Here is a 7,428-nt window from a genome sequence, read left to right as displayed (position 1 = left end):
TGTGAAGTGTGTGTGTGAAATGTGCACTATGAAATGTGCCCTGTGAAGTGTGCCCTGTGAAGTGTGCCCTGTGAAATGTAGTCTTCATGTCACCAGCCAAACGAGACGAGCCCTGAGAAGCAGCTACTGGGTCTAGCAGCTCAGCAGTGACGGGTGACGAGCTGAGATTGGAACAGCAGAGGCAACCCCTCAAGAACCTCTGCTCCACAGTAGACAGAGAAAGGGGTGGAAGCTGGGGGCAGCCATATGGTGGGGAGGGTTATTTTGTTTGGTTGGTTTTGGGTTTTTGTATTAAGGTGGAGATATTACAGCACATTTGTGTGATTATGTGAATGATCCTACAGATTGAATCAGCAGCGTAATGACAGACTCGGTTAAATACCAATTACTAGATATGAGTAGCACACCCTTGGTCTCCTTAGGGAAACTCTGTTTCTCTGCAGCCACATTTTATTTCTTGGAAAATTCCGAAGTGTGTCCTCATCTGTCCCACTCTCCACACTCTTCTCAGTGGCTTCCTCTTCCTGACTTCATTGCATGTGACCTGTAGTCACCTAATGAGAACGGCAGCTGGGCTGGCTCATTGCAGCCCTTGTCTTCCAAGCTTCCCTCCCACCGGGCAGGGCCACTGAGGTGTGGGCCTGGAGCCAGTGGCCTGAGCGGGTATCCCAGCTCCTCCAGACCTGAGTTGTGTGGCTTGAACAGGTTGCTCGGGCTCTCTGTGCTTCCACTTCCTCATCGGCAAGACGTGGGGAATGGCAGTACCTACCTACCTCATTGTTGTGAGGAAAATGTTTAAAGCACTGAGAACAGTGCCTGGCACCTACTGCGCGCTCTGTGAAAGATTTAGTTGTTGTTAATGCCGAAGGTTGCACTTGGAGCAGGGCTTCTAAGACTCCAGTGGCTGTGGGGCTGCGGGAAGTGTAGGGACCAGTGTGCCAGAGCGAGCTTATGCTAGGAAACTTCTAAATAAGCGCTGTCCCCTCCACCTCATTTTGCTTGTTGAAGCCCTTAAATGATTTAGTGGGAGGTGGGGGGAAGCAACATCTCATAGTGGGAAGATGTAGATATTGTCGAGTTCAACCTCCAACTCTATTCAAAATTCCAGCCATTGGGGCACCTGGGGGGCTCAGTCGGTTAAGCGTCTGCCTTCGGCTCAGGTCATGATCCCGGGGTCCTGGGATCGAGCCCCACATGGGGCTCCCTGCTCAGCAGGGAGCCTGCTTCTCCCTCTGCCTGCCACTCCCCCTGCTTGTGCTCACTCACTCTCTCTCTCTCCTTCTGATAAATAAAATCTTTAAAAAAAATTCAGGCCATTGAAGTCCTGACCTCCTTACATACCTCCTCTGCCATGAAGCTCATTACCTCACAAGACAGCCCATTCCATTCTTGGTCAGCAATCCCTGTGAGAAAGTTTTCCCTCACAGTGAGCTAAAACTGCCTCCTTATGATTCTCCAAGTCTCACCTTTGCTTCCCCCTCATCCTGATCAAGCACCACTCTCTGGGGCCATATAAAGTCTACTTACCTCCACCCTGGAGTCTTCAAACAGTGGCCCTTGTGTCTTTTCTTCTTCAGGCTGTGGCCCAAGCCTTTGGAAACCTCACATGGTTTCGATGCTTAAACAAGAATACCCACCCATTGGGTTTTCACATTGCCGGCTGCCAAACCATATCTCCATTCTCAGCTTGCATTAGCGGAGCTTGAACGCAAGACTTAATCAGTCAGAGTTACTGGCTCAGAAGACACAAAAGTTCAGGGTTAGCCCTGGCTTCAGGCAGAGCCTGATCCAGCAACTCAAATAATGTTATCAAGGACCTCGTTTCTATTGTCATCTTTAGGCTCTATCTGTAGTCCCCTGCATCTCCAAGCCGTCCCCTGGGAGTCACCAATGGCTGTCACAGCTCCCCACCTCATCCTCACACCTCACTACGCAGGGAGCAAGGGGGTGGGTGCATCTCATTGGCTACCTGTGCAGGCCTCAGTGAATCACGGTGGCCAGGGGCGGGATCATGCTAATTAGTGTGGGGAGGGGCCATGTGCCCCGCCCTCCTCTGAGCAGATGCGCTGCTTTTCGTAGGGGTAGGTGAGCAGGTGAAGTACCTGGGTGGCAGTTGGGGGCGCTGTTACCCATGGGGAGGGGAGGTGCTGGGTGGCCACAGGTGGCCGATGCCCCCGTCGAGTGCAGCCCCGCAGATCCCCTCTTGCTCGGCTCAGCAGTCTTCGGGACACTGAATCCACCTGACAAACCCTGCTAGGGACCCTCTGTAGTGCCTCGTCCCTGTGTCCCGATCCCTCTGGAACAGCAACTTGGTTTCCCTGACATGCATGCGGCCAACACCGCTCCTGGCCAAGCTGGCTCCTTTGAATACTCACAGAGGCCTAATCAAGAGAAGCCAAGCAGAGACGGGGGGACCTCCGAGGTCATTGGCTTCAGTGGCCCACCTGCAAAATGGGGGCCAAGTCCCACTCTCAGTTCCTCATTGGCAAGGCTGGGGTTGGAACCAAGGACCCAGTCTCATCCACCGTGTTGTATGGCTTCTACCTTTACAGTAGTCTGTGTGGGCGAAGACTGGCCGGTGACTCCAAATAGCGACTCCTGAACTGAGCAGAAGGGTCCTTGTTTTCCAGTAATATTTGGTCCTGGGAAATCCACTGAAATGAATCTGCATAAAATAGGACCAAAGAGAGTGACATGTGTCAGATTTGGTTGAGGCTTTAACTTGAAAAAAAAAACAAAATGTATGAAAGTGAGTTTATTGTACTATTTAGTTAATAAATCCAGGTGATGTTTTCAACTACTCATTCTTTTTTTTTAATTGTAAAATTTATACATAACATAAAAGTTACTATTTTAGCCATTTTTTAGTGTGCAGTTCAGGGGCACTAAGCACATTCACACTGTTGTGCAACCAGCCCCACCATCCATCCACAGAAACTTTTCATCTTCCCAAACTGAAACTCTGTCCCCAGTAAACACTAACCCCCCCTCCCTCCTCCCCCAGCCCCTGGCGGCCACCGTCCTACTATCTCTAGGACTTTGACTGCTCTAGAGACCTCATATAGTGTTCGTCCTTTTGTGACTGGTTTATGTCACTGAGCATAATGTCCTCAAGTTTCATCCATATTGTAGTGTGTGTCAGAATTTTCTCCCTTTTTAAGGCTGTATAATATTCCATCATTTGTAGAGACCACACTTTATCCATTCATCCATCAGTGGACACTTGGGTCGCTTGTACCTTTTGGCTCTTGTGAATAATGCTGCTTGAGTCTCTGCTTTCAAATCTTTTGGGTATATACCCAGAGGCATTTTGCCAGATCACATGGTAATTTTCATTTTCATTTTTCACTCATTTTTAAAGTAATCTTCATGACTGCAGTACAGCGTACTTATTCTTAGATATAGACTGTTTCTGGGTTGATTATATTCCTTTTGGAATAATTTTTTCCAGAAAAACTGTATGAAAATACAATGGTGCATCCTTAACTTCATGTTTTCTTATTTTTGCAGCTTAATCATGAGGAGGGTCCCTTTTGCAAAAGTATTTGAGACTTTTGTTAGTTTCTCTAAGGGCTTTTCCCGGTCCTCCAAGTCCTCTTTTGGTGCTCCTGGCCCTTCCTAATCCTGTTGGTTTTGTCTTATTCAGTCGTAGACTGGTCCAACTCCACCACATCCCCACAATCAGTGGTTCTGCTGTAATCCCACGGTTCTCCAGTATCCCCTTCGCCGATATCCCAAAGGCTCTCCTTTTCCAAGATGTGCAGTTTCATTTTACAGACACTTTGTACTGGGTTGTTACATCTGATAGTCAGAGAGAGATGAGGAATGACAGTTTCTGAAGAGATGAGAGACAGATGTTGGTGTACAATGAGGGAGAAGGGAAGGACTAGTTTAACAAGCAGTAGTTCATTAGTGAATATTTTCATGTTATGATAGATTCGTTTTCATGTTTTCCTTGACCTTGTAACTGCAGTGACATGGAAAATGTATATCCAAAAAGTGAGGACCTTAGATTATCAAGAAAATTGATTGATGAGGCTGAAGTAGGTTCTCCAAAGCCCAAAGAGGAGAGATACTTTCGATCTTAACGCAGTTAAAAGTAACTGAAACAATTAAGACTTTTTTAAAAAAAATCTCACCCGTAATAAGAAGTCCAGAGGTGGGTAACTCCAAGACTAGTTAACTCAGCCGCTGAAAGATGTCAGGGCTCTTGTTTAACTACTCTATAATTCTCTCAGCCATTTCCTCTTGGTCACAAGATGGCTGCCATAGCTTCAAACATCATATCCACATGATAATGTCCAAAGCCAGGAAGGAAGGGCATTTCCTTTCCTGATCTTCTTTTTATAAGGGATACAAATCCATTCCAGAGGCTCCTCAGATTTTGCCTTTAGTCTCACTGGCTAAAATTGGGTTACAGCCTGTGCCTTGGCTGCAAGAGGTGCTGAGAGAGTGAGTGTCTGTCATGGAAGGTTGGCTCTAACATGCTGGCCGCTGGGTAGGGAGTCAGTAGGGTCAACCGCAGAGACAATCCAGGGTCTTCTTCAGGCACATCATACACAGCTTACCTGTGCAGAGTAAGCAGTGGAAGAGAGTGGGCCCACATCCCACACTCTCCTGCAGGAAGCCGGCTGAGCCCCCTCCTCCCTCTCAACACCTGTGTATTCTCCCCTGCCCACAGGTCGGAGGGCACCCAGACCCCAATCTCATCACAAGCCAGCCCAGAGCCAGAAGCCAAGAGTGGTGACCCTGCGGACAGTGGGACCAGAAGCCCAGACAGCCCTCCAGAGGGAGCCTGGCAGTCAGACAGCGGTTCCAGGAGCGGACCCCTGGACGAAGGTTTGTCCCCGCCACACTCAGGCTTGCTGCCAGGCTCACGATTGGCCGGCTGTGCCAGGCCCCATTCCCACAGCTGTCCACACCGATGCTGCCATCCAGCCTCCAAACAGAACCCCACTCCCGCTGTGTGCTGAGGCGGGGCTTCCCGAGTAACAAGGGCTCCGTCCTTAGGCCGGGGAGTACAGACACCTGGTGGGAGAAGGCGGTTCCCAGGGATAGGTTCCAGCTCAGTGTGGGAAAAGTCTGTCTCCTTTCAGTCCCATGCAGGGATGGGCTGGGTGCCCAGGGAACTGAGGTGGAGTGAGCGCCCCATCATCAGAGGTATGTAAGCAGGGGCTGGATGGACACCCCTCAAGAAGACCACAAGGAGGCCCATCGGCTCAAGAACCGGGGCCTGGTGGGTGTGGAACTGTCATGTGGGAAGGGGAGCAACACTGGCCGAGGGGTGCCCAGTGCTCTCCGGGCTCAGTCGTGGGCAGGTGTGGGGGCTGCTGGGCACCATCCTTCCCGTTCCTCTTCAGAGCGCCTCGCCTGCCCCTGCCTGGGGCACCAGGACAGTATTAATGACCGTGACAACAATGATGCCACACACATGCATGTACACACACACGTACATCTACACACACATACATGTACACACGTACACATACACATACATATACACGTGCACACGCGTACACAACACACATACACACACAGAGTCGGGAAATTGCCAGGACGAAAAACAAATTGTCAATACTGGGAATGCAATTCATACAACCAAAAAGTCAGGGACCAGTCCCCTCAACCTTGGTTCTGTTTGGTCTGGGACAGTTTCTACTGAAACAAAACAGAAGGGCCCTGAGCCCAACCAACTGGGACAGTCAGGCTGGAGAGATGGGTGTCCCAAGTCAGGAGACCTGAGTCAGTGGTTCCCAAACCTACCAGCTGGTCAGGATCACCCAGGAGCCTTTTAGAAATGCAGAGGCCCAGGCCCACCCCAGCTCTGCTGCTTGTGATTCTCCTCTCCCTCTGCAGGGGAGGAGGACACAGCTTTGTTGCTCAGGACACTATCTGTCTGTTAGGATCAGGCCATTGTCACTGTCAGAGTGGCTCGAATTAATGAAAAAGTCCACGTAGGATTCAGGCACAGCCAGGGTGTCATGGAACTTCATCTCTTGCTGCCTTGTGCAGAAGGTGCTCCCCTCAGACTGACCAGACAGCCCCCACAAGCTGCAGACCCACACCCTCCAACTCCCAGGCCAGAGGAATGGCGGCTCTTCTCTTCCCTGGAAGTTTGACTCAGATTTTGGCCTGGCTCTCCTTGGCTCACACTAGGTCCCCTGCCGCGGCTGAACTCGTCATGTGGCCGGGCTGTGTGCACTCTGCCTGGCCAGCCTGGACTCGCGTGTCCCCCGGGCTGGGGTGGAGTGGGGAGGAGAGGGAAGGCTTCTCCTGAAGAGATGGTCAGGGGCTGCCCCCCCCACACCCCCCAGAGATGGAGGCCGACGCTGGGCAGCCAGTCCCCGGGGTTTCCAATGTGCAACCAGACCGGAGTACCCCAACCAGACACGGCCACGTTGGGGATCACACAGAGTCACACGCGTGACAACCCTTCCCTTACATCCCAAGTGGTAGAGGCATGCAGCTCCCTGAGAGCTGAAAATCTGTTCAACCTGGTGCCCATGCCCTGCAGAGCCCCGACCCCTGCCCTGTGGCTCCCCTGGCTGGGACTGTCCTATCCTAAAATGGAAATAATATGCACCTCTGAGAGTGCAGACAGGCCCTGGCTAGTCGTGTCATCTTAGAAAGCAGAGAAGAGAAAGGGCTTCTCGCTCCCGGGGGCCCTGTGTAAAACCCCAGGGAGGGGCTCCGGTTGGCCAGACTGGGCCAGGCACTGGGGAGGGGACCCAGCAGCCTCGGTGGCCTCACCTTGCAGGGATGGGGAGTGTGGGAGAGCGGCTATCTGGAAAAAGGGCTGATGGTGCCAGAGCCTGTCCCCTCTGCGGGGCCCACCGCACGTCCCCCTGGGGAGGGCTGCCTGGTTCCCTCCCTTTGGCCCTGGTGCCGGCATCCCATGCTTCTCCAGCAGTGGACGGGCAGCTGTTCCGCTCAGTGGAGGGCCAGGCCGCCTCCGACGAAGAAGAGGAGGGTGAAGAGAAGTGGCAGGAAGAGCAGAGGTCACTGGCAGAGGTCAAGACGTTGCTGATGCGCCTCTCTAGCTGCAGAAGTGGGTATGTGCGCTGGGGCAGGGGGGTGGCTGGGATTGGTGCTGGAGTCGCAGAGCCCCTTCCCAGAGCTTGACCTTGGGGACCTGATTCAAGTCCAGGCTGGGTCACTCCCAGCTCCCTGGACACCCTGGCCCCTAGCCCACGGGAGGGAAGTGAGAAGACAGCCCCCCAGCATGTGCAGGGATGAAATGAGGTGACTGACAAAGGCACTCTTTGTGGGGAGCTTTAATTCCCATTGGTTTCCTCCCACTCCCCTGGCCGCTATGCCAAGACATGGCCCAAAGCTCTAGTGTTACTCCAGGACATACCAGACCCTTCCTTACCCCGTTGCTCCTGCGAGAAACAGCGCTTACAGGGCCCCCTCCAGCTGACCCCCTGG

The sequence above is a fragment of the Neomonachus schauinslandi genome, chromosome 1 (assembly GCF_002201575.2).
Source record: "Neomonachus schauinslandi chromosome 1, ASM220157v2, whole genome shotgun sequence".
Classification (NCBI taxonomy): domain Eukaryota; kingdom Metazoa; phylum Chordata; class Mammalia; order Carnivora; family Phocidae; genus Neomonachus; species Neomonachus schauinslandi.
The sequence above is the reverse complement of the archived record's forward strand: the minus strand, read 5'-3'. Positions refer to the sequence as shown.